The sequence below is a fragment of the Tachyglossus aculeatus genome, chromosome 11 (genome assembly GCF_015852505.1).
Source record: "Tachyglossus aculeatus isolate mTacAcu1 chromosome 11, mTacAcu1.pri, whole genome shotgun sequence".
In the NCBI taxonomy this organism is placed as follows: domain Eukaryota; kingdom Metazoa; phylum Chordata; class Mammalia; order Monotremata; family Tachyglossidae; genus Tachyglossus; species Tachyglossus aculeatus.
Genome location: NC_052076.1, coordinates 17,318,461 through 17,341,486, shown reverse-complemented (window position 1 = coordinate 17,341,486; position 23,026 = coordinate 17,318,461). Strand labels below are relative to the sequence as shown.

Sequence of the window (23,026 nt, the reverse complement as noted above, 5' to 3'; positions counted from 1 at the left end):
GGGGTAGATAAAAGGTAATCAGCTTAGACAGAATCCATATCCCATTCCCCATTTTACAGATGAGGTAACTGAAGTCCAGAGAAGTTAAGGGACTTGCCCGAGGTCACACAGCAGACGAGTCAGAGTCAGAATTAGAACCCAGCTCCTTTTGGCTCCCAGGACCATGTTCTTCTATCCAGTAGCCCACGCTCCTTCTCAATTATGTACATATCCTTGTACACTGCGATTTCACCTATCTGGCATTTATTTTAATGTCTGCCTCCTCTATAACCTATTAGCTAGTAATGGGCAGTGATTGTGTCCATCAATTGTGCTATTATTATTATTATTACATTTGTTAAGCACTTACTTCCCCTCTCAGGGTCGCACCTGGAGTGTTTCCAGTATTCTATCAGTCTTGACTATGGGAGGGAGAGTAATGTAGAGGCATATCCATTCCACTCCTAGCTTACACAGTGGATAGTGAGTGGAAGACAATCTGCTACAAGTCAAAACTCACCTGTGCTGGGCAGCAGAAGCATGGGAGGGAGCCGAGGAAGATTTAAGTTTCCCGTGTGGAAGGCGGCAATGGTAAACCACTTCCATATTTTTAGCAAGAAAACTCTATGGATGCACTACCATTCATTCACTCAATCGTATTTATTGAGCGCTTATTGTGTGCAGAGCACTGTACTAAATGCTTGGAAGTACAATTCAGCAACATATAGAGACGGTCCCTACCCAACAATAGGCTCACAGTCTAGAAGGGGGAGACAGACAACAAAACAAAACAAGTAGACAGGTGTCAATACCATCAGAATACATAGAATTATAGCTATATGCACATCATTAATAAAATAGAATAATAAATATGTACAAATATACACAAGTGCTATGGGGAGGGGAAGGGGGTGTTGGGAAGGGGATGAGGAGGAGGAGGAGAGGAAAAAAGGGGTGGCTCAGTCAGGGAAAGCCTTCTGGAGGAGGTGAGCTCTCAGTAGGGCTTTGAAGGGAGGAGGAGAGCTAGCTTGGCGGATGTGCGGAGGGAGGGCATTCCAGGCCAGGGGGAGGATGTGGGCTGGGGGTCGACGGCAGGACAGGCGAGAACGAGGCACAGTGAGGAGGTTAGCGGCAGAGGAGCGGAGTGTGCGGGCTGGGCTGGAGAAGGAGAGAAGGGAGGTGAGGTAGGAAGAGGTGAGGGGATGGAGAGCTTTGAAGCCAAGAGTGGGGAGTTTTTGCTTGATTCGAAGGTTAATAGGCAATCACTGGAGATTTTTTGGAGAGAAGTGACATGCCTAGAGTGTTTCTGTACAAAGATAATCTGGGCAGCAGAGTGAAGTATAGACTGAAGCGGGGAGAGACGGGAGGATGGGAGATTACAAAGGAGGCCAATGCACTAATCCAGTCAGGATAGGATGAGAGATTGAACCAGCAAGGTAATGGTTTGGATGGAGAGGAAAGGGCAGATCTTGGTGATGTTGTGGAGGTGAGACCGGCTGGTTTTGGTGATGGATTGGATGTGAGGGGTGAATGAGATGAGAGAGCGGAGTCGAGGATGACACCAAGGTTGCGGGCTTGTGAGGCGGGAAGGATGGTAGGGCCGTCTATAGTGACGGGAAAGTCAGGGAGAGGGCAGGGTTTAGGAGGGAAGATAAGGAGCTCAGTTTTGGACATGTTGAGTACCAGAACGATTGCAGATGGAGTGTGGTGTTCTAGGAGAGGGCACCATGGATTCACTATGGGTTGGAGGTGGCTAGACAGCATAAGACAGGAAGCACTTACAATGTGCTAAGCGCCGTTCTAAGAGGAAAATGGGGTCATAGGAGTTATTTGAGGAGGGGGCAGTGAGCAGAGTAATATTTCAAGAAGGTGAATTGTGAAGCAGTGTGGAATTTGGTCTAAAGGGGAGAGGCTGGAAGCAGGGAGGCCAGTGAGGAGGAGAAGAAGGCTGAAGCATTAATCCAACCAGGGAGTCATGGGACCTTGGGCCAGGGTGGTGACCTTTTGGGTTGAGAGAAAGAGGTGGATCTGGGAAATATGTTCAGAAAACTGGCTGAATTCAGCAGCAGGCTGAATATGGAGGTGAAAGACACTTACTGACTCAAGGCCGAGTCAGAGATGACACCGAAGTTCTGGGCAGGGAGGGGGGCGGTGGTGTCAGCTGTGATGGGAAAGGTGGGAGGAGGACAGGATTAAGTTAGGGGACCTGAGGTGCTGTCGCTCCCAGAATCTCCAGCCTGGAATGCCATCCTTGATCTGCATTGCCAAGCCCTTCCAAGGACTCCTCCTCCACAGAGCCTTCCCTGACTCGTCCCTTGCTTTGACTTTCCCAACACATGTCTGCCTGTTCAACCTCTCCTTGGAAGGAATCCTGGCTCAACACCTGTCTCAAGTCTGTGCCATACTAGTCTGTCCACTCGCTGTCCCTGGGTGTTCTCTGCCTGTCTCTCTCTCTCTCTCTCTCTCTCTCTCTCTGTCTTCCTCTCTCTCTCTCAAACTTTCTCTCTTTCTCTGGAAGGATTAGGGAGCGGGGCAGGAGGTAAGGGGCTCATTTCTGACCCTGACCCCCAGTTCGAGCTCACAGCACAACCTACAGAGGCCTTCCTGTCCTTCCCCCTGCCTCAGTCCACCCTAGCTATGCAGACACCCCCTTATCTTCCTCCCCACCCATCAAAGTCACAGGATAAGGACAGGGCTGGGTTGAGTACCTGGAAGGATCACGTTTCCATTGTTATTAAATTCTTGCTTTTCCAGAGTCCACCAGAATTGTTCAGGCATATCTGGAGAGCCTGGGGTCTTCTTTTCTTCTCTTCCTCTCTCTCTCTTATTCAAACTTCTATCAGCCAACCGACTAACCAGTGGTATTTCAGAATGATAGTAGTGATAGTATTTATTGAGTGCTTACTGTGCGCAGAGTCCTGTACTAAGCGCTTGGGAAAATACAGTACAAGAGAGTTGGTCGACATGATTCCTGCCCACAAGGAGTTTACAGTCTACGGGGGGACACAGACATAAAAAACATGGCAGCAAAAGGAAATAGTAGAGTATGAGGATATGCACAGAAGTCCTGTGGAGCTAGGGTGAGTATCAAAGTGCTTAAAGGGTACAGAGCCAAATGCTTAGTCGACACGAGGGGGAGGGCGGGGAGTGAAAATGAGGACCTAAGTGGAGAAGGTCTTTTGGAGGAGATGTGATTTTAGGAGGATTTTGAAGGTGGGCAGAATGGAGGAGTGTTAGATATGAAGTGGGAGGGGAGCTTCAGACCTGAGGGAGGACATTGGCAATGGGTGGGTGGTAGGACAGATGAGATTGAGGTACAGACAGCAGACTAAATGCTGGAGTCTCCCTCATCCCTGACCTCAGCAGGTGACAAATGGCATCGTTGGAAGTTCTTTCTGAAGTCTAAACAAAGGCTGTCCTTCTGCATTCCTCTTGTCCTGGAGTTGGAGGCCCAGATTCCCACTCCCCAGACACACTCAAGCTCATTCTCCCTTGGCCTTTTGGATTCCTCTTCTCTGGCCCCTGGTCCCCGGGCCTGGTGCTCTACCCTCGTCTTCCACCCAGGCTCCCAGAGTAGATTGAGGGAGAGGGTGGTGGGATTCTGGGAGACAGTGGGGTCTAGCTGACATCTTAATTTCCCAGGCCCTACTCTGGGGTAGCAGTGTGGGCAAGGAGGCATCAAATTCTCCCCTCTTCCCTGGATGGTCCAGATGACACTTCTGTCCATTTGCTGCCACCTCTGTGCCCCGGCCCCAACACCTGGGCAGTCTACTTCACTGTTTCCCCCCACCCACCGTGGCCCAACCCAGCCCCTGGCAGAAGGAGTCAAAGGGAGGTGGTGTGGCTGGGGAGAAAGGTGGGGAAAGGGCAAGGGAAAGATGGGGGGAGAGGGGAGGCTTGGAGAAGGGGGGAAAGGTGGGAAAAGGGTATGGGAGAAGCAGGGGGAGAAGAGGGAAGAGGGAAGGAAAGGCAAAAGAAAGGCTGGGGGCAGGAAAGAGGCTGGGAGGAGGACAAGGGAGAAGTAGGGGAAGGGTAGGAGAGAGGCAGGGATAGAGAGGGGGTTCATCACTCCAAGCCGGCCTCCAGCTGGTCCCATCCCCAAACCCATCCCTTCCCTGGCAGCAGGCTGTTCTCCTCAAACAGACTCCTTGTAGCCGACTCCAAGCAGGGGTGACCTTGGGCAAGTCACTTTGCTTCTCTGAGCCTCGGTTACCTCCTCTGTAAAGTGGGGATTGAAACTGCGAGCCCCATGTGGAACAGGGACTGTGTCCAACATGATTTCCTTGTATCCACCCCAGTGCTTAGTACAGTGCCTGGAACATGGTAAGCACTTAATAAATACCATAATTACTATTATTAATTATTAGGAAGGGATACTGCCTTACCCCTCATCTCCAGCTTCTGTCCTCCATGCCCCACCCTGCCATGCCCCCCTTCCCGGCTCTGGAATAGAGGTACAGGAAGGACACGGGTCTCTGGGCCCTTCTGGTTGGAGCCCCGGATTCCTGGGCTCCCTGTCTCCAGGCCTGCAGTTTGTTCCTTCTCATCCCCCACATTCAGGGCCAGAATCCTCAGGAGGGTTGGGGGATGATGGGGAGAAAAGCCCAGTCTCCCTGAGGGCTCCTCAGTCTAACCCCCTTCCCTTCTGCTGTACTTTCAGCCCTTAGGGCCCTGCAGTCTGGTATGGGCCTCAGAAGTGGTGGGGTAGACTCTCCCCAACAGGGCTCCCTTCTTCCCTGCCCCGGGGCCTTCCCAGGGGCCCGACTTGCCTAGTTCAACCTCCCGTTCTGCCCCACTAGCCCACAGCCCTGCCGCCCACCATCCCAGAAACTCCTCACACCCCAATGGGCCTGGTCTGGGAAGAACCGGACCGCCGGGATCTCCAACATACTGACACATGCACACTGGGACACAGGCACGGTGATGCATGGACAACCATAATGACGAGGGCACGCCGACATAGACAAAAGGACACATGGACTCACACTGACACACTGGTGCAAGTACACTGACGAATGGGTACATTGACACACACAGACTCAAACCGACATACATTGATTCCCAGTAATGACCACACACACACAGTGACACACACTGACACATGGGCATGAGCATAAACATAGATACACTGATATACTGACAGACACACTGATGGATACACAAACACACTGACACATATAGAGACACCGTAACACATGGGCAAAGATAGACCTACTATGACACACAGAACACTTAACACACACAGACATCCCAACACAGATTCAGAGACTAATGACAAAAACACACACACAGGTACACTGGCATAATAATAATAATAATGGTACTTGCTAAGCGCTTACTATGTGCCAAGCACTAGGGTAGGTACAGGTTATTCAGGTTGTACACAACCCCTTTCCCACATGGGGCTCACTCTTAATCCCCATTTTACTGATGAGGTAACTGAGGCAAAGAGAATAATACTGATGGCATTTATTGAGCGCTTCTATGTGTCAAGCACTGTCCTAAGTGCTGGGGTAAATACAAACTTAACAGGTTCGACACAGACCCTGGGGTTCACAATCTTCATCCCCATTTTACAGATGAAGTAACTGAGGCACAGAGAAGTTAAGTGACCTTGGGCAGACATGCAGCAGAGCTAGGATTAGAACCCAAGGCCTTCTGACCTCCAGGCCTGTGCCCTAAGCACTAAGCCATGCCGCTTCTCTGCACAGGCAGCCACTGTCACACACTGACCTATAACTACATGGAGACAGACACACTGACACAAATACACACGCCGGGACAGGTACAGCTCCAGGTGCCAGCTTGGTAGGGGCGATGGAGACTTTGCCCTTTCAAGGCTTTATTCCAGCTGAGGTAAAGTCATTGTTCCACAATGCACCTACCTGGGCTCGACTCCAGCCTTATTCTGAACTGCTCTGGACCCCCACCACATCTCCCTTACTCCATTCTTCCCTCCCTTTCTCTGTCTTGCCCCTGGCCTTCGGCCCTGGTACCCGCCTCTCTCCAGAGCTGTTGTCCCATGTGTCGCCCTGCCCTTCCCCGACCCAAACACTCCTCTCCCCTCTTCTCCCCAGCTCTAGTCCCCTCTCACCCTGCTCTCCCCATTCTCCCTTTCCTTCCTCTTCCCACCAGACTTGAGAGCTTCTACCTTCGGATCTGTACCCCCATGCTCACTCCCTTTCTTTGCCTGTCCCCTCCTGTACTCTCAGTGTCCCCTCATGCTCACTGGACCGGGGCCAGGACCAGGATTATTGAGCACTTACTGTGTGCTTCTAGACTGTGAGCCCACTGTTGGGTAGGGACCGTCTCTATATGTTGCCAACTTGTACTTCTCAAGCGCTTAGTACCGTGCTCTGCACACAGTAAGTGCTCAATAAATACAATTGATTGATTGATTGATTGCAGAGCACTTGGGAAGTACAAGTCAGCAACATATAGAGACGGTCCCTACCCAACAACGGGCTCATAGTCTGGAAGGGGGAGACAGACAACAAAACAAAACATGTAGACAGGTGTTAAAATCGTCAGAACAAATAGAATCAAAGCTCCATGCACATCATTATCAAAATAAATAGAATAGTAAATATGTACAAGTAAAATAGAGTAGTAAATCTGTACAAATATATATATGCAAGTGCTGTGGGGAGGGGAAGGAGGTAGGGCGGGGGGGATCGGGATGAGGAGAGGAAAAAGGGGTCTCAGTCTGGGAAGGCCTCTTGGAGGAGGTGAGCTCTCAGTAGGGCTTTGAAGGGAGGAAGAGAGCTAGCTTGGTGGATGTGTGGAGGGAGGGCATTCCAAGTGCTTAGTACAGTGCTCTGCACACAGTAAGCGCTCAATAAATACGATTGATTGTTTCCAGGCCAGGGGGAGGATGTGGGCTGGGGGTCGACGGCGGGACAGGCGAGAACGAGGTACAGTGAGGAGGTTAGCGGCAGAGGAGTGGAAGGTGCGGGCTGGGCTGTAGAAGGAGAGAAGGGAGGTGAGGTAGGCGGGGGCGAGGTGATGGACAGCCTTGAAGCCGAGAGTGAGGAATTTTTGCTTGATTCACAGGTTGACAGGCAGCTCCTGGAGATTTTTGAGGACCAGCAACAGGAACAGAGCCAGGGCAGAACCAGCACCAGGAACATAGTCGGGGCCCAGACCACCAGCATTGACTGCGACTCTGGTATATACTTCTAGACTGTGAGCCCACTGTTGGTTAGAGACTGTCTCTATATGTTGCCAACTTGTACTTCCCAAGTTTAGTACAGTGCTCTGCACACAGTAAGCGCTCAATAAATATGATTGATTGATTGATTGATTGATTGACCTGGGTACCTGGGGGACACTGAGGAGATCAAGGTGTGTTCCCTGCCCCGTGTCACTGTTGATGTGAACATGGGTAACCCCCAACCGCCCTTCCCTCTCCTCAAGTTCACTGGCTCTTCCCTGTTCCTTCCCTGCACCAGGAGCCAGGGAGCCTGGAGGGATCATTCAATCAATCAATCAATCAATGGTATTTATCCAGAAGGCCTTCCCAGACTGAGCCCCCTCTTTCGTGTCCCCCTACTCCCCCTCCCCTTCCCTCCATCGCCTTACTTCCTTCCCCTCCCCACAGCACCTGTATATATGTATATATGTTTGTACATATCTATTACTCTATTTTACTTGTACGTATTCATTCTATTTATTTTATTTGGTTTATATGTTTTGTTTTGTTGTCTGTCTCCCCCTTCTAGACTGTGAGCCCGCTGTTGGGTAGGGACCATCTCTATATGTTGCAAACTTGTACTTCCCAAATGCTTAGTACAGTGCTCTGCACACAGTAAGCGCTCAATAAATACGATTGAACGAATGAATCAAGAACTTATAGTGTGCAGAGCACTGTAATAAGAACTTGGTAGAGTACAATACAGCAGAGTTGGTAGACATGCTCCCTTGAATTTACAGTCTAGAGGGGGTGAGGGAGATGGGGGTGTTGTGGGGCAAAGCCTGGTAGCTGACAGGGCCTGGGTGGATCAGGGCCTCTTGGTGAGGTTGATGCCATCTGGCTGGGTGAGTCCCACAGGCAGGATTGGACTGTGTCCAATCTGATTATCTTGTATCTTCCCCAGCACTTAGTACAGTGGTAGACAGTAAGCACCTAACAAGCAGGGTGGTCTAGCGGAAAGAGCAAGGGCCTGGGAACCAAAAGACCTGGGTTCTAATCCCAATTCTGACACTTACCTGCTGTGAGACCTTGAGCAAGTCACTTAACTTCTCTGTGCCTCAGTTCCCTCATCTGCAAAATGGGAATTCAATCCCTTTTCTCCCTCCTACTTAGCATGTGAGTCTCATGTGGGGCCTGATTATCTGATATCTATGTTGGTGCTTAGAACAGTGCTTGGCACATAGTAAATGCTTAACAAATAACACAATTATTATTATTATTATTATTAACAGGATTAGGCCTAAGACACTCATCTGCTGGCTGACTTGTCTTCCTCCCTTGTCCCCCTTTGCTTTCCCCCCCTGCTTCCAGCTGCTTACCCTTGCCCTGTTGATTGGAGACTGGGGGATGTTCATGGGACCATATCTGTCTGTCTGCCTGCCTGCCTTTCAGCTGACTGTCCCGGATTGTGCTAATACTAATCATCTTTACATTCAAGAATACCACCCCACCATCAGCAGCAGTGTCTGGGGGAGAGTTGTGCTATGTGTCTACTTAGGGGCAGGAGCTGGTAATTGATCAACTGATGTGCGTGTGGGTGCCTATGGGTGACTTTATACCGGGAAGGTACCTATTGTGTACGTGAGCGTGCATGTGTGTGTGTGTGTGAGTGTTTCTAGACTGTGAGCCCGCTGTTGGGTAGGGATTGTCTCTATATGTTGCCAACTTGTGCTTCCCAAGTGCTTAGAACATCAATAAATAAGATTGAATGAATGAATAAATGAATATGTGTGTGTATCTGAATGGTTGCAGGGCTGTGGAGGTAACTCTCTGTGGTTGGGCCTAAAGATATGTGACTGTGAGTGTGGGTGGTGTGTGTCCTTAGGTCTGCTATTTTATCTGTGTGTGTTTGTGTGTGTGTGTGTAAGTGCATATATCAACAAAGCTGTGACAGCATCAGGCGGTGTGCATGTATGTGTGTGTGTGAGTGGGTGTGAGAGGGAAACTGCCTGTGACTGTCAAAGGTACACCATTTCTGGAGTTAGGCATTCCCATGGTAACCAACCCCCCCCCCCCCCCCATCCACACCTCCCACCGATGAGGTAAGTCACTAAGCTTCCTAATTAGAGGTTGGGGTCTGGGACTGTTCCCTGATCTTCCCACTCCCCAGGGCTCGACAAGGCTGGGCAGCACTGGGCAGGCCTGGCGCCTCTCTTCTGTGCCACACAATGGCTGCCCAGAGGGCTGGGAACCTGTGGGCAGGGAAGGCGGGGTGGGCAGATAGGCAGGGGAGGCCTAGAAGGCAGGGCGGGCCCTGTCGAAGTCACAGGCACCGAGCGGAACGGCCACTGGGAAAAGCAAATTGCACAGTGGTGGTTTGGCTCTTACTTCAGGGGCGAGGGAAGGTCAGGAGCACAGATGGAAAGATGGATGAGGCGGTGGGCTTACTATGCCCTGGGAGGCCAGAGAACAGGGGCACTGCCTCATCAGGTGGACACCGTGACTGCTTGTTCCTACCATATTCTGCTACCAGCTCCTCTGGCACATCAAGAGAAAAGCTCCTGTCTGGCTTTCCCGCCCAACGAGATACCGTCTGTAGAAGCCTGACGGGCACCTGGGTTTGGCTGAGAGCTCAGGGGTGCCACTCCCAACCTCCCACGACTAGGCTGGAGCAGGAAGTGGGCGGAGCGGTGTCTGCTAGACTGATCTTTAGGGCCTGAGAGCTGTGGGGTCCAGGTTTTGAAAACCCTAATCACTCAATCAATAGTATTTATTAAGTGCTTACTGAGTGGTACTGTGAGTTTGGAAGAGTACAACAGAGTTGGTAGACACATTCCACGACCACAATTTACAATTTACACCCTAACACTTGTCCTTGTCCTCTCATCCTGATTGGGTGGAGAGGGTGGGAGAGCCAGGATGGAGAGGGTGGGAGAGCCAGGAAACTTCCCACCTCCATCCCTAGAGCCTGATGCATGTCTGGGCCTGCAGACCCCTCCCCACCTGGAGTACCAGTGTGAGCGATGGGCACATGGAGGTATGGCCAGCTTGTCTATCTCTCTGCCGACCTCTCACCAATGTTCTGCCTCTGTCCTCTGCCTTCCCTCCTCATATCTGACAGACAATTGCTCTTCCACCCTTCAAAGCCTTATTGAAGGCACATCTCCTGCAAGAGGCCTTCCCTGACTAAGCTCTCCTTTCCTCTTCTCCCATCCCCTTCTGTCACCCTGACTTACTCCCTTTATTCATCCCCAGTCCCAGCCCCAGCGCTCCTGTACAGGTTGTTGCCTTATGCTGTCAAGTCATCTCTGACCCATAGTGACACTGTGGGCACATCTCTCCAAGAATACCCCATCTCCATCTGCAATTGTTCTGGTAGTGTATCCACAGAGTTTTCTTGGTAAAAATATGGAAGTGGTTTACCATTGCCTCCTTCCGTGCAATAAACTTGATTCTCTGCCCTGACTCTCTCCCATGTGGCTGCTGCCCAGCACAGGGGAGTTTTGACTTGTAGCAGATTGTCTTCCACTAGCTAGCCACTGCCCAAGCTAGGAATGGAATGGGTATGCCTTTGTTTGCCTCTCCCTCCCATAGTCAAGACTGGTAGAGTACTGGAAACTCTCCAGGTGTGACCCTGATAGGGGACTTCAGTACATATCTGAAATTTATTTATTTATATTAATATCTGTCTCCCCTTCTAGGCTGTAAACTCATTATGGGGAGGGCATGTATCTGTTTATTGTTATAGTGTACTCTCCCAAGCACGTAGTACAGTGCTTTGTACAGAGGAAGTGCGCAATAAATACAATTGACTGACTATCTTGGGCTCACCCCCTGGTCTGGGGAAATGGTCATCATCACCGCCCATAATAATAATAATAATGATGGCATTTATTAAGCGCTTACTATGTGCAAAGCACTGTTGTAAGCGCTGGGGAGGTTACAAGGTGAGCAGGTTGTCCCACGGGGGGGCTCACAGTCTTAATCCCCATTTTACAGATGAGGGGACTGAGGCACAGAGAAGTGAAGTGACTTGCCCAAAGTCACACAGCTGACAATTGGCGGAGCCGGGATATGAACCCATGACCTCTGACTCCAAAGCCACTAGCCACGCCCATCCAGGAGACCTCCAGATTGAGCTCACAGCCTGTGGCTGGCCCCAGAACTGACCTGGTCGAGCTATTCTGAACCTATGTTATGTTGCCAACTTGTACTTCCCAAGCGCTTAGTACAGTGCTCTGCACACAGTAAGTGCTCAATAAATATGATTGAATGAATGAATGAATGTATGAATGAAAAGTGGACAAGGTGTGGGCGAGGGATTGGTGAGAGGCAGATCACCCATCCCCACAGCACCTGTATATATATATTTGTATAGATTTATTGCTATATTAATTTTATTTGTACATATTTACTATTCTATTTATTTTGTTAGTGATGTGCATCTAGCTTTATTTCTATTTATTCTGATGACACATGTCCACATGTTTTGTTTTTTTGTCTGTCTCCCCCTTCTAGACTGTGAGCCCATTGCTGGGTAGGGACCGTCTCTATATGTTGCCAACTTGTACTTCCCAAGCACTTATAACAGTGCTCTGTACACAGTAAGCGCTCAATAAATACGATTGAATGAATGAATCAGGAGGTGAAGTGGATAGGGGCTGGATGCTCAGGGAACCAGAGGTGGGGCAGAGGGTTAGGCTTGCCAATCGTCCATAATTTCACACAGCTGTTCCTGCTGTAGCTGCTGCCAAAGGAGCAGTGACCCTTTGGTCATCTGGTCCCCGACTGTGGCTACTGTATTTACGGATATCAAAATATTGTTAAGGGCTGATTTTATCTCATTTTTACAGGTTGTCTGGTGATTTATGCATGAATGGCAGCCCTGCTCCCAGGAGATGGCCTGGGAGCAGTGCCCCTCTAGACTGTAAGCTCACGGTGGGCAGGGAATGCATCTGTTTATTTTTATATTGTATTCTCCCAAGTGCTTAGTACAGTGTTCTGCGCACAGTAAGCACTCAATAAATACAATTGACTGACTGATTGAGAAGCAGCCAACACAGGTTGAGGGGTGTTGTTGCTCTCTAACGGGGACCCTGGGGGCCTGGGAAGGTCTCTCTCCTGGGGATGGTGCTCCTTTGATCTCCACTTCCTTCTGCTTCTCCTGCTTCTCCTGACTCCCTGCCCCTCTCTTGCTTTCCAGCCTCTCCCTGTCCCACCCCACCCCGCCCATTCCCAGAAGTGGAACCCTCCAAAGGACGGGGAGGTGGGCAGAGACATCAATGGAAGATGGAACTGAGCTGCTTATCTTTGCTGATACTACTACTACTACAACATTTCTTGAGCCCTTACTATGTATCAAGCACTGTACCAAGTGCTGGGGTAGTGCAGGATAACCAGGTCGGACCCAGTTCCTGTCCTACATAAGACTCACAATCTAAGTAGGAGGGAGACCAGGTATTGAATCCTCAGATTGCAGATGAGGAAACTGAGGCACAGAGAAGTTAAGTGACTTGCCCAGTTTCATATAGAAGGCAAGGGACAGAGCTGAGATTAAGTTTACAGTCTTCTAGACTGTAAACTGGTTGTGGGCAGGGAATGTGTCCATTTAATGTTGTATTGTACTCTTCCAAGCACTTAGTACAGTGCTCTGCACACAGTAAATGCTCAATAAATATGACTGAATGAATGATTTAACTCATGTCCTCTGACTGCTAGGTTCATGCAATTTCCAGCAGCATGAAAAAAGATGGCAGAGAAGAATCACAGAGAAGCCAAGGACTGGTTCATTAATAGTGAGAACAGTAATAATAATAGTTCTTTAACAATGATACTAATAATCACTAGTATCAATATAATATATAATATTTTATAACAATATAAAATCACTAGTATAAAATCAATAATAATCGCTAATAATCACTAATAACTAATAATGATATCAATAAGAATACTTGTGATATTTGTTGGGTGCTTATTTTGTGCAAAGCAGTGTGCTAAGTTCCAGGGTAGATACATCCGATTAGCTTGTATCTACCCAAGTGCTCACTACATTGCCTGGCACATATTAAGTGTTTAACAAATACCACAACATAAACAATTTGGACAAAGACCCTGTCCCTCACTTTCTAAGGGGGAAAGGGAATAGGTATTTTTATCCTTATTTTATAGATGAGGTAACTGAGGCCCAGAGAAGTGAAGTGACTTGCCCAAGGTCCGAGGCAAGTGGCAGAGTAATAATAATAATAATGATGGTATTTGTTAAGTGCTTACTACGTGCCAGGCTTTATTCTAAGCACTGGGGTGGATATAAGCAAATCCAGTTGGACACAGTCCCTGTCCCATGTGGGGCTCACAGTCTCAATCCCCATTTTACAGGTGAGGTAACTGAGGCCCAGAGAAGTGAAGTGACTCGCCCGAGCTCGCACGGCAGATGAATGGCAGAGCCGGAATTAGAACCCATGACCTTCTGACTCTCAGGCTCATGCTCAATCGATACGCCTTGCGCCCAGGTCCCTTATATTGCCAACTTGTACTTCCCAAGCACTTAGTACAGTGCTCTGCACACAGTAAGTGCTCAATAAATATGATTGATTGATTAATTCTTCTCTTTCCACAAGGCTTGCAAGTGGGTGGTGCTGAGGGTCTGGGACTCTGAGGCTCTGGATAACACTGGACCCCCTTCCCTCTCCTCTGCCAGACAACCTACCCATCCCTCTAGCACGGCTGCCTGAAAAGCCACCTTCTCCAAGAGGCCTTCCGAGCTTAGTCATCACCTCCAGACTTGTGTCACCCAGTCACTGTGTCAACACCCGTCTGCATAGGAGGTTATTCATCATACATTAACTTTAATGACCTAATTACTTAATTATTTAATTGTCCCCATTTGCTTTTATAATTTGTATCCCTGCTCTTCTGCCTACTGTGTAAATTTCACAACTTGCATCCGCTCATCTCCTCAGGTCTGTTACTTCCTTTGTATGTTTCCTAGCAGGTAGTCCAGAGCTCATCCCGCAGCAGGCATCCAATCAATCAATCAATCAATCGTATTTATTGAGTGCTTACTGTGTGCAGAGCACTGTACTAAGCGCTTGGGAAGTACAAGTTGGCAACATATAGAGACGGTCCCTACCCAACAGTGGGCTCACAGTCTAAAAGGGGGGAGACAGAGAACAAAACCAAACATACTAACAAAATAAAATAAATAGAATAGATATGTACAAGTAAAATAAATAGAGTAATAAATATCCAGTACACACACACTCCATAAAACAAGCATCACATACAGCACCCTGAACATAGTAGATGTCCCGTACAATGTTCTGCACCTAGTAGATGCCTGATGGTGAAACTAAACCCCCGTACAGGCGGCTAACAGCACTGGGTCACTGCAGAGCAGCCAACTGGTGGTCATGCATCTGATGACCCAGCCCAGCTTCTGGAGGTGAAACAACAGCTCAGGGCAGCAAGGGATGCGCCTGCAGGCCTGTGTCTGTTATATTGTACTCTCCCAAGCTCTTAATATAATCCTCACTGTAAGTGCTCAATAAATACCACTGATTGAGTGAATGTTCTGTCCCCTCTGGACTGACTCCTCCTCCCCTGTATCTCCCTCAGCACCCTGAGTGTGCCTGAGGTGTGTGTTTGTGTATGTGTGGGTGTGTGTTGTCTGCCCCTTCACTTTAGCAGCCCATCAAGGGCAAGGACTGTATTTCCTGTCTTCGTCAGCACTTGATATAGCTCCCAGACTGAGCCCCTTCCTTCCTCTCCCCCTCGTCCCCCTCTCCATCCCCTCCATCTTACCTCCTTCCCTTCCCCACAGCACCTGTATATATGTATATATGTTTGTACATATTTATTACTCTATTTATTTATTTATTTTACTTGTACATATCTATTCTATTTATTTAATTTTGTTAGTATGTTTGGTTTTGTTCTCTGTCTCCCCCCTTTTAGACTGTGAGCCCACTGTTGGGTAGGGACTGTCTCTATATGTTGCTAATTTGTACTTCCCAAGCGCTTAGTACAGTGCTCTGCACATAGTAAGCGCTCAATAAATATGATTGATGATTGATGATGTGAGTGGGGGTGTGTGTCTACTCCCTCCCTCCCTGCTTCTCTCTCAATCCATAGAAAGTCCTGCTGCAAGGCAGGTGGGAGAAACCAAAGACTGCTAAAGAGGCAGAGGGAGGGACAAGATGACCGTGGGAAACAGTGTGGCCTAGTGGAAAGAGTACAGGCCTGGGAATCAGAAGATCTGGGTTCTAATTCCCAGCTCTGCCAATGTGCTTGCTCTGTGACCTTGGGCAAGTCTCTCAACTTCTCTGTGTCTCAGTTTCCTCAGCTGTAAAATGGAGATTAATTACCCTTGTACTTGGACTGTGAACTCCAGGGGGGACAGGGCCTGTGTCCAACCAATTAACCTACCCCAGGGCTTAGAACAGAACACATAGCACTTAAACAATACCACAATTATGATTTTTACTATTAGGCTCCCCATGTCCTTTCCTCGATCTGCAGTAGCCACTTGCTTCTCCTAGAGTCCCACCACTCTAGCCTCCTTCTCTCCCTCCAGGTAATCATCATCATCATCATCATCAATCGTATTTATTGAGCGCTTACTGTGTGCAGAGCACTGTACTAAGCGCTTGGGAAGTACAAGTTGGCAACATATAGAGACAGTCCCTACCCAGCAGTGGGCTCACAGTCTAAAAGGGGGAGACAGAGAACAAAAGCAAGCATACTAACAAAATAAAATAAATAGAATAAATATGTACAAGTAAGATAAATAAATAAATAAATAAATAGAGTAATAAATATGTACAAACATATATACATATATACAGGTGCTGTGGGGAAGGGAAAGGTTCCCTCTTCCAGGAAGCTTTCCCCGATTCACTCCCCAAGCACCCACTAAGCACACTCTCTTCCTGCTGAGCTTCTTCTCTCTGTTGCCCAATTGGGAAGGTCTTGGCATCCATCTGTCAGCCCTGACTGGGGGCTCCCTGGTGTGGAGGGCCAGGGGAGTGGGGCAAGAAGCCTGAGCTAACTCAATACCTTATCTTTGGACCAGGGTTCGGCCTCTAGGAAGTTGAGTCCAGACTTGTCGGTGGTGGCGATGATGACGATGATGACGACACTCGGAGTGCCCTTCCGGCTTCAAGCCTTTTGGAACCTGACAAGGAGCTGATTGCTAAACTTTCCAGCGTGATAGGAGAAACCTGAAAAGTAGTCAACTAGGAACGTGTGCCAACCGGTTCCTGGGGAAGGAGAAAATGCAATCCCTGGGCGAGGGCTGAGGTCACTCCATCCTGGAGGCGCTGACCACCCCCAGAGTCCTGTCCTACTACATTCTGGGAATCTGGAATTGGGACTGGGCTACGAGCTTTCAGCCCTGCCCTGTCTGAAAGATGCTGTAAGCAGAGAATGTGTGGGGGGTCCCTTTCTCCCCACCCCCTCTCCCCACCTGGGCATCTCTCTTCCAAGTCTGACATGGGCTTGGGTTCAGGAAAGATCAGGGCGTGGCTTTCCATGGGAAATACCTGGGTGGCTGGGTTTCCATTTGCATGCGATTTAAATCTTTTTGCCTACCCACCCAGAGTTGGGGCATCTCCTCCGGGTGAAATTCTCATTGTCATCCCTCCGTGTGGAGAGTCAATTTTGAATTCTGCTCCTCTGTTCCCTCCCTCCCCTCCCCAAGCCATTCCTAGAATTTCTGGGAAGGAGCAGGAAATGGGTGAGTGTGAGGGAATGGAGCCAAGAGTGGGGTGAGGGGCAACTTGGGTCCTCTCCCCTCAGTTTGTCCAGCCCTCACTCTCTTTGCTTGGACTTCCTGCACTCTGTCCTTCCAGTCACCCCTAAGACCCTGTCTCCTACATCAGAGTTCTGTTCTCCCTCCTACTTAGACTGAGCCCCATGTGGCACCTATCTTGTTCCTCCGCTCCTCTGCTGCTAATCTCCTCACCGTGCCTCGTTCTCACCTGTCCCACCGTCGACCCCTGGCCCACGTCATCCCCCTGGCCTGGAATGCCCTCCCTCCGCACATCCACCACACTACCTCTCTTCCTCCCTTCAAGGCCCTACTGAGAGCTCACCTCCTCCAGGAGGCCTTCCCAGACTGAGCCCACTCCTTCCTCTCCCCCTCCTCCCCCTCTCCATCCCCCCGCCTTACCTCCTTCCCCTCCCCACAGCACCTGTATATATGTTTGTGTGTATTTATTACTCTATTTTATTTGTACATATTTATTCTATTTATTTTATTAATATGTTTTGTTTTGTTCTCTGTCTCCCCCTTCTAGACTGTGAGCCCACTGTTGGGTAGGGACTGTCTCTATATGTTGCCAACTTGTACTTCCCAAGCGCTTAGTACAGTGCTCTGCACACAGTAAGCGCTCAATAAATATGATTGAATGAATGAATGAATCTACCCAGTGCTTAGAACACTGCTTGGCACATAGAAAGCACTTAACAAATACCAATATTATTATTACTGTTATTACCAGGACAGTGCCTCATCCAAAGGCTCTGGGGGTTCCCTAAATGAATGGCAGGGACTCCCCCAGATTAAGCCCTCACTTATATCCTGGCTGCCTCAGTCCTCCTATCAGTCCATGCTGGGGGATTGGAGGACGGTGGGAGTGGGAAGACCATGGATGGGGAAAAAGCTGGGCTCTTGCAGTCAGTGCTGGGGGATGAAGAAGAGGAAAGAGAGGGGCTAGGCAGGGCCCGGGTTACAGAGATAAGGATGGGGCTGTGGGTGATTGGAAGGGTCCACAGGCCCTATCAGTGTGTCTGAGGGGCTGAGGGCCCTTCGGGGGACTCAGAGAGGCTTTGGAGGGGCTGAGAGCTAGGCTGGAACAGCAGCACAGTTGGGAAGAGGGCAGAGCTGGGGTGGTGGCAGAATCTCCTGGACTCAGGGACATCTCCCCCCAACCCCACTGCCCTACCAACCAGGAGTTGGGAGCCGCCATCACGACTGAGGTGCTGGACTGGAAAAAGTCTTAGCCCTTGCCTGCAGTTCCCCTGACCCTTAGCCCGCAAATTCCTCTACCCCTGCCTCCCGGGCCCCCCTCTCCCATCTTCAGTGCCCCAAACTTGCTGCCCCCAGCAGAGCTGATCCTGACCTTTGAAACAGACTCCCTCCCCTCCACCCACCCCAATCCTTTCCCATGGTGGGGGGAGTGGGAGGTGTGAGGGCAGTTGACTGTTGAAACAGATCCCTTTCCCCCTTTTTCCCCTACCGGGATCCATGCCCGGGGGGCGAGAGGGAGGTTTGAAGGCCGAACAGCCCAGCGCCCATCCAAGAGCTTCAGATTCTGGGCAGGATGACTGGGCCCTGGGCCCAGCCCTTTCCTCGACGGTCTGCTCCCCTTGGCTCTATTCTCTGTTCTCCCGGCCGGTCCAGCGGAGGGAGCTGGGCCTGTCGGGGCCCGTGTGGATCGCAGGGTGGGAGGGTGGGCGATGGTTCCCTGGCGGGTCTAGTTCTCAGCCCGGAGAGGACAAGCAGCGTGGTGGGCTGGGCTGGGCTGGGCTGGGCTGGGCCAGGGATTTTCTGACAGGGTGGTCCATCCTTGGTGGGAAGGGTGGGAGGGGCTCTTCCTCTGGCAGCCTGTGGGGGGATGGGGTGGAACCCCACTGTTTTCTTTGCCCTTCAGCGGCCACAGAGCCATTGAGGAACCAGCCCTGGCTGAGGGCCCTGCCTGGGCCTGTCGCTGGCTGTAGGAGGAACCATCTGAGCCCAGACGGAACAAATTCCTTCCAACGCCCTGGGCCAGGCGCTGTCGGGGATTCCAGACAGGGAGGGGGCTGGACTGGCTGAGCCGGAGTGGGCCAGGGGAGATCAGAAGTTGGGGAATTAAACTGGGAGGGGGCTGAGCGAGGCCGGGGGAGGATGGGACAGGATGAGGGAGGCTGGAGGAGGTCGAGGAACCAGGGAGAAGCTGTGGAGATGGCACTTGGGGAGAGGGGCTAGGGAGACTGAGGAATAAACTGGGAGGGGCTAGGCAAGGCCGGGAGGCTGGGAAGCAGAACCAGGGCTGGCTGAGGGAGGTCAGGGTGAAGATCGAACAGAATCAGGGGGGCTGGAGGAGGTCAGGGGAACCAGGGAGAAGCTGTGAAGAAAGCACTTGGGGAGAGGGACTAGGGAGCCTGAGGAATAAACTGGGAGGGGACTATGCAAGGCCAGGGGAGGATGGGAGAGAGTGAGGGAGGCTGGAAGAAGTCAGGGGAACCAGGGAGAGGCTGTGGAGAAGGTACTGGAGAGGGGTTGGGGAGCCTGGGGAATAAACTCGGAAGGGGCTAGGTTAGGCCAGGGGAGGTGGAGGGAGGCCAGGGGAAGATGGGAGAGGATGATGGAGGCTGGAAGAAGTCAGGAGAACCTGGGAGAGACTGTGGAGAAGACACTGTGGAGAAGGGCTGGGGAGCCAAAGGAATAAACTGGGAAGGGGCTAGGCTAGGCCAGGGGAGGCTCGGGAGGCTGAGGGAGGCAAGCAAAGGATGGGATAGGGTGAGGGAGGATGGAAGCAGTTAGGGGAACCAGGAAGAGGATACATAGAAGGCAGTGGGGAAATGAACTGGGGGCCCTGGGGACAAATTGGAAGGGGTCTAGGTGAGGCCAGGGAAGGGTGGGAAATGGAATTGGGGGAGCCTAAGGGAGGCCAGGGGAGGATGGGAGAGGCTGGGGGAGATCAGGGGAACCAAGGAGAGACTGAGAAGAAGACGCTGGGGGAGAGTGGCTGGGAAGCCTGGGGAATAAACTGGGAGGTGTGAAAGCTGGGAAATCAGGGAGAGGCAGAGCTAGGTACAGAGCGGCAGGACGGGGAGGCTTAAGGCTGGAGGAGATATGAAGCTGCGGAAAGGGAACTGGGGAGGTTGGAAGCAACAGAAGAAGGTTTGTGAAGCCTGAAGTAGTAGGAGGAGACCACGGGAAGGCCAGAGCCAATAGAAGAGCCATAATAATGATTACCTTTATTAAGCACTTACAATGCGCCAAGCACTGTGGTAAGTGTTCCATAGACACACAATAACCAGATTGAACACAGTCCCTGTCCCGTAAGGGAAGACAAGGGTCAGGAGAGAGCTGGACTGAGTTTGGAATGGGAAATAGGAGAGCAGAGGAGGGGTGGTGGTGGGTGGGTTTGAGACTCATCCAGGCCACAGCCCAATTTCATCCTCTCTGGGGGTGGGGCTGTCCACGCTCTCCTGCTATAACCCTCCGGGTGGAGGGAAGTTCACCTCTCCCCTGCAGGCACCCTGATTCACTCTGGTTCGGTTGCACTCTCTCCATAATAATAATGATGATGGTATTTGTTAAGAGCTCACTATGTGTCAGGTACTGTACTAAGCACTGGGGGCGGGAGGAATACAAGCCATTCAAGTTTGAGCCCGTTGTTGATTAGGGATTGTCTCTATCTGTTGCCAAATTGTACTTTCCAAGCGCTTAGTACAGTGCCCTGCATACAGTAAGCGCTCAATAAATGCGACTGAATGAATGAGTTGGACACAGTCCCTGTCCCATAGTGGGCTCACACTCCTAATCCCCATTTTTTACAGATGCGGTAACTGAGGCACAGAGAAGTGAAGTGACTTCCCCACTGTCACACAGCAGACAAGTGTGGAATGCTTCTCCCCGAGGTGTTTCCACCTGCCTGTTTGGTTGTTTCTAGGTAAAATCCAGTGTGAGGTGTGCAGGACACCACTACCAGCTCCAATGCAATGGTGACACACATCAAGCGACTCAAGCAGTTCGTGGTTGTAAGGACAGACTCGCACTAACTGCAAACTTGAGTAACAGAATGGGCTTTTTTTCAGTCTAAGGGCAAGGTTTTTTTTATCCTCAGTAAGGATAAGAAGAAGAAGCAGAAATAAGCATCAACAGGTTTTGATGACTGCAGGAAGAGTTCCATCTGTGGGATTCTGTCAGGTTGGTGAGAAGTTAGGATGGGAGACAGTAGAGCCTAGTAGCTGGTCTGAAGCACACACACACACCAAAATAAGAAGCGGCATGGCTCAGGTAAAAGAGCACGGGCTTTGGCGTCAGGTCATGGGTTCAAATCCCGGCTCCACCACTTGTCAGCTGTGTGACTTTGGGCAAGTCCCTTAACTTCTCTGTGCCTGTTTCCTCATCTGTAAAATGGGAATTAAGACTGTGAGCCCCCCGTGGGACAACCTGATCACCTTGTAACCTCCCCAGCGCTTAGAACAGTGCTTTGCACATAGTAAGCACTTAATAAATGCCATTATAAAATAAAAAAATAAATAAAATAAGTGGCAGAGCCGGGAATAGAACCTACGGCCTTTCGACTCCCAAGCCCTGGCTGTAGCCAAGTGCTTAGTTCAGCGCAGTGCATTCAGTGGATGCTCAATAAGTATCATTTTTTCTCCTCCTCCTCCTCCTCCTCTAAAAGCCCAGTCCACCAGACGGCAGAGTGAGCCCAGAAACCTGTCCCTGAATCGCTTTTCCCCTGTTTGCAGGAAGGCTGTTTGTAGGTGTGTACAGGGGGTGGAGGGCAGCGGGGGGTCTCCCTGTAGTGGGATAGGGGAGGAGACTCGGGAATTAAAGTCGGGATGGGGCTCCCAGTGCCGACTCCAAGGGCCCCGCGGCCAGCTTCAGGGACCGGATAGTCCTGTCTAGCGACCCTCAATCGTATTTACTGAACGCTTACTGTGTGCAGAGCACCCTCCTGACCAGCTGGACATGGAGGGGGCGGGGAAACCGGGAAAGGGAATTGAAGATGGGGACAGCTCCCCATCCCGTCCTCGCCACCTCGACTCGCTCCCTTTGCTCCCCGGCCCCCAGGCCCACAGCACTTATAATAATAATAATAATGATGGCATTTATTAAGTGCTTACTATGTGCAAAGCACTGTTCTAAGCGCTGGGGAGGTTACAAGGTGATCAGGTTGTCCCACCTAGTGACTGTGAGAAGTCTTAATCCCCAGTTTACAGATGAGGTAACTGAGGCACAGAGAAGTTTAGTGACTTACCCGAAGTCACACAGCTGACAAGTGGCGGAGCCAGGATTTGAACCCATGACCTCTGACTCCAAAGCCCATGCTCTTTCCACTGAGCCACGCTGCTTCTTATGTATATATAATTCTATTTATTTCTATTGATGCCTATTTCCTTGTTTTGATGTCCGTCTTCCCTCTTCTAGATTGTAAGCCCGGTGTGGCAAGGATTGGCCCTCTTTATTGCTGAATTGTACTATCCAGGCGCTTAGTATACAGTACACAGTAAGCGCTCAATAAATACGAGTGAAGGAATGAATGAATGAGAGCAGAGGTCGGAAGAGACCTGTTGAAGGGCAGGAGGGGGCTGGGTTAGGTGGGGCTCCGGGGAAGGGTGGTCTCCACCTGGCCCAGGCCCCCCTCTCCGCTTCCCACCCGGGATCCGGTTTGAGCCACCCTGATCCCAGGGCCCTGACAGGAATCCGGGCCCCTCCTTTTCCTCTCCCCACTGCCCCCGGCAAATCCGGAGCCCCTCCCCTGCCACGGGAGTGACGTGCGGCCCATGAGATTATGGGGAACCGTGTTCCCCGGGGGTCCGGACAGAGTCACCTGCCCGTGGACCCCGTCGAGGCCGGGGCAGCGGGACTAATAATAATAATGATGGTATTTGTTAAGCGCTTACTATGTGCCAACACTGTTCTAAGCGCTGGGGAGGCAGCCCGGCCTAGCGCAGCAGCGGGCCATGCCGGGACGGTTTCGGAGGGGAGACACCTGGGCGTTGGCGGGCGGCCAAGGCTGATGAAACACGAGGGGAATGGAAACCCAAAGCGCGGGGGAGCGAGGGGGCGGGGGTTTTGCAATCGTTCCTCCCACTGGCCAGAGTATAAAGGGACTCAGGGGGACTCCAGAGCACATCTCATCTCCGGCCGCTAACTTGTGACCTCTCCGTTCTCACCCCGACGCCACC

The 23,026-nt window shown here is 50.7% G+C and overlaps 2 non-coding genes across 2 annotated transcripts; one reads left to right on the top strand and one right to left on the bottom strand.

Moving 5' to 3' along the window:
* Positions 1 to 351: 351 nt before the first annotated feature.
* Positions 352 to 489, top strand: LOC119935408. Its single transcript, XR_005453293.1, has one exon. It is a non-coding gene; the product is annotated as a small nucleolar RNA SNORA7 (small nucleolar RNA).
* A 10,128-nt stretch (positions 490 to 10,617) lies between these two features.
* LOC119935336 lies at positions 10,618 to 10,755 on the bottom strand. The gene has a single exon (XR_005453221.1). It is a non-coding gene; the product is annotated as a small nucleolar RNA SNORA7 (small nucleolar RNA).
* Positions 10,756 to 23,026: the final 12,271 nt, after the last annotated feature.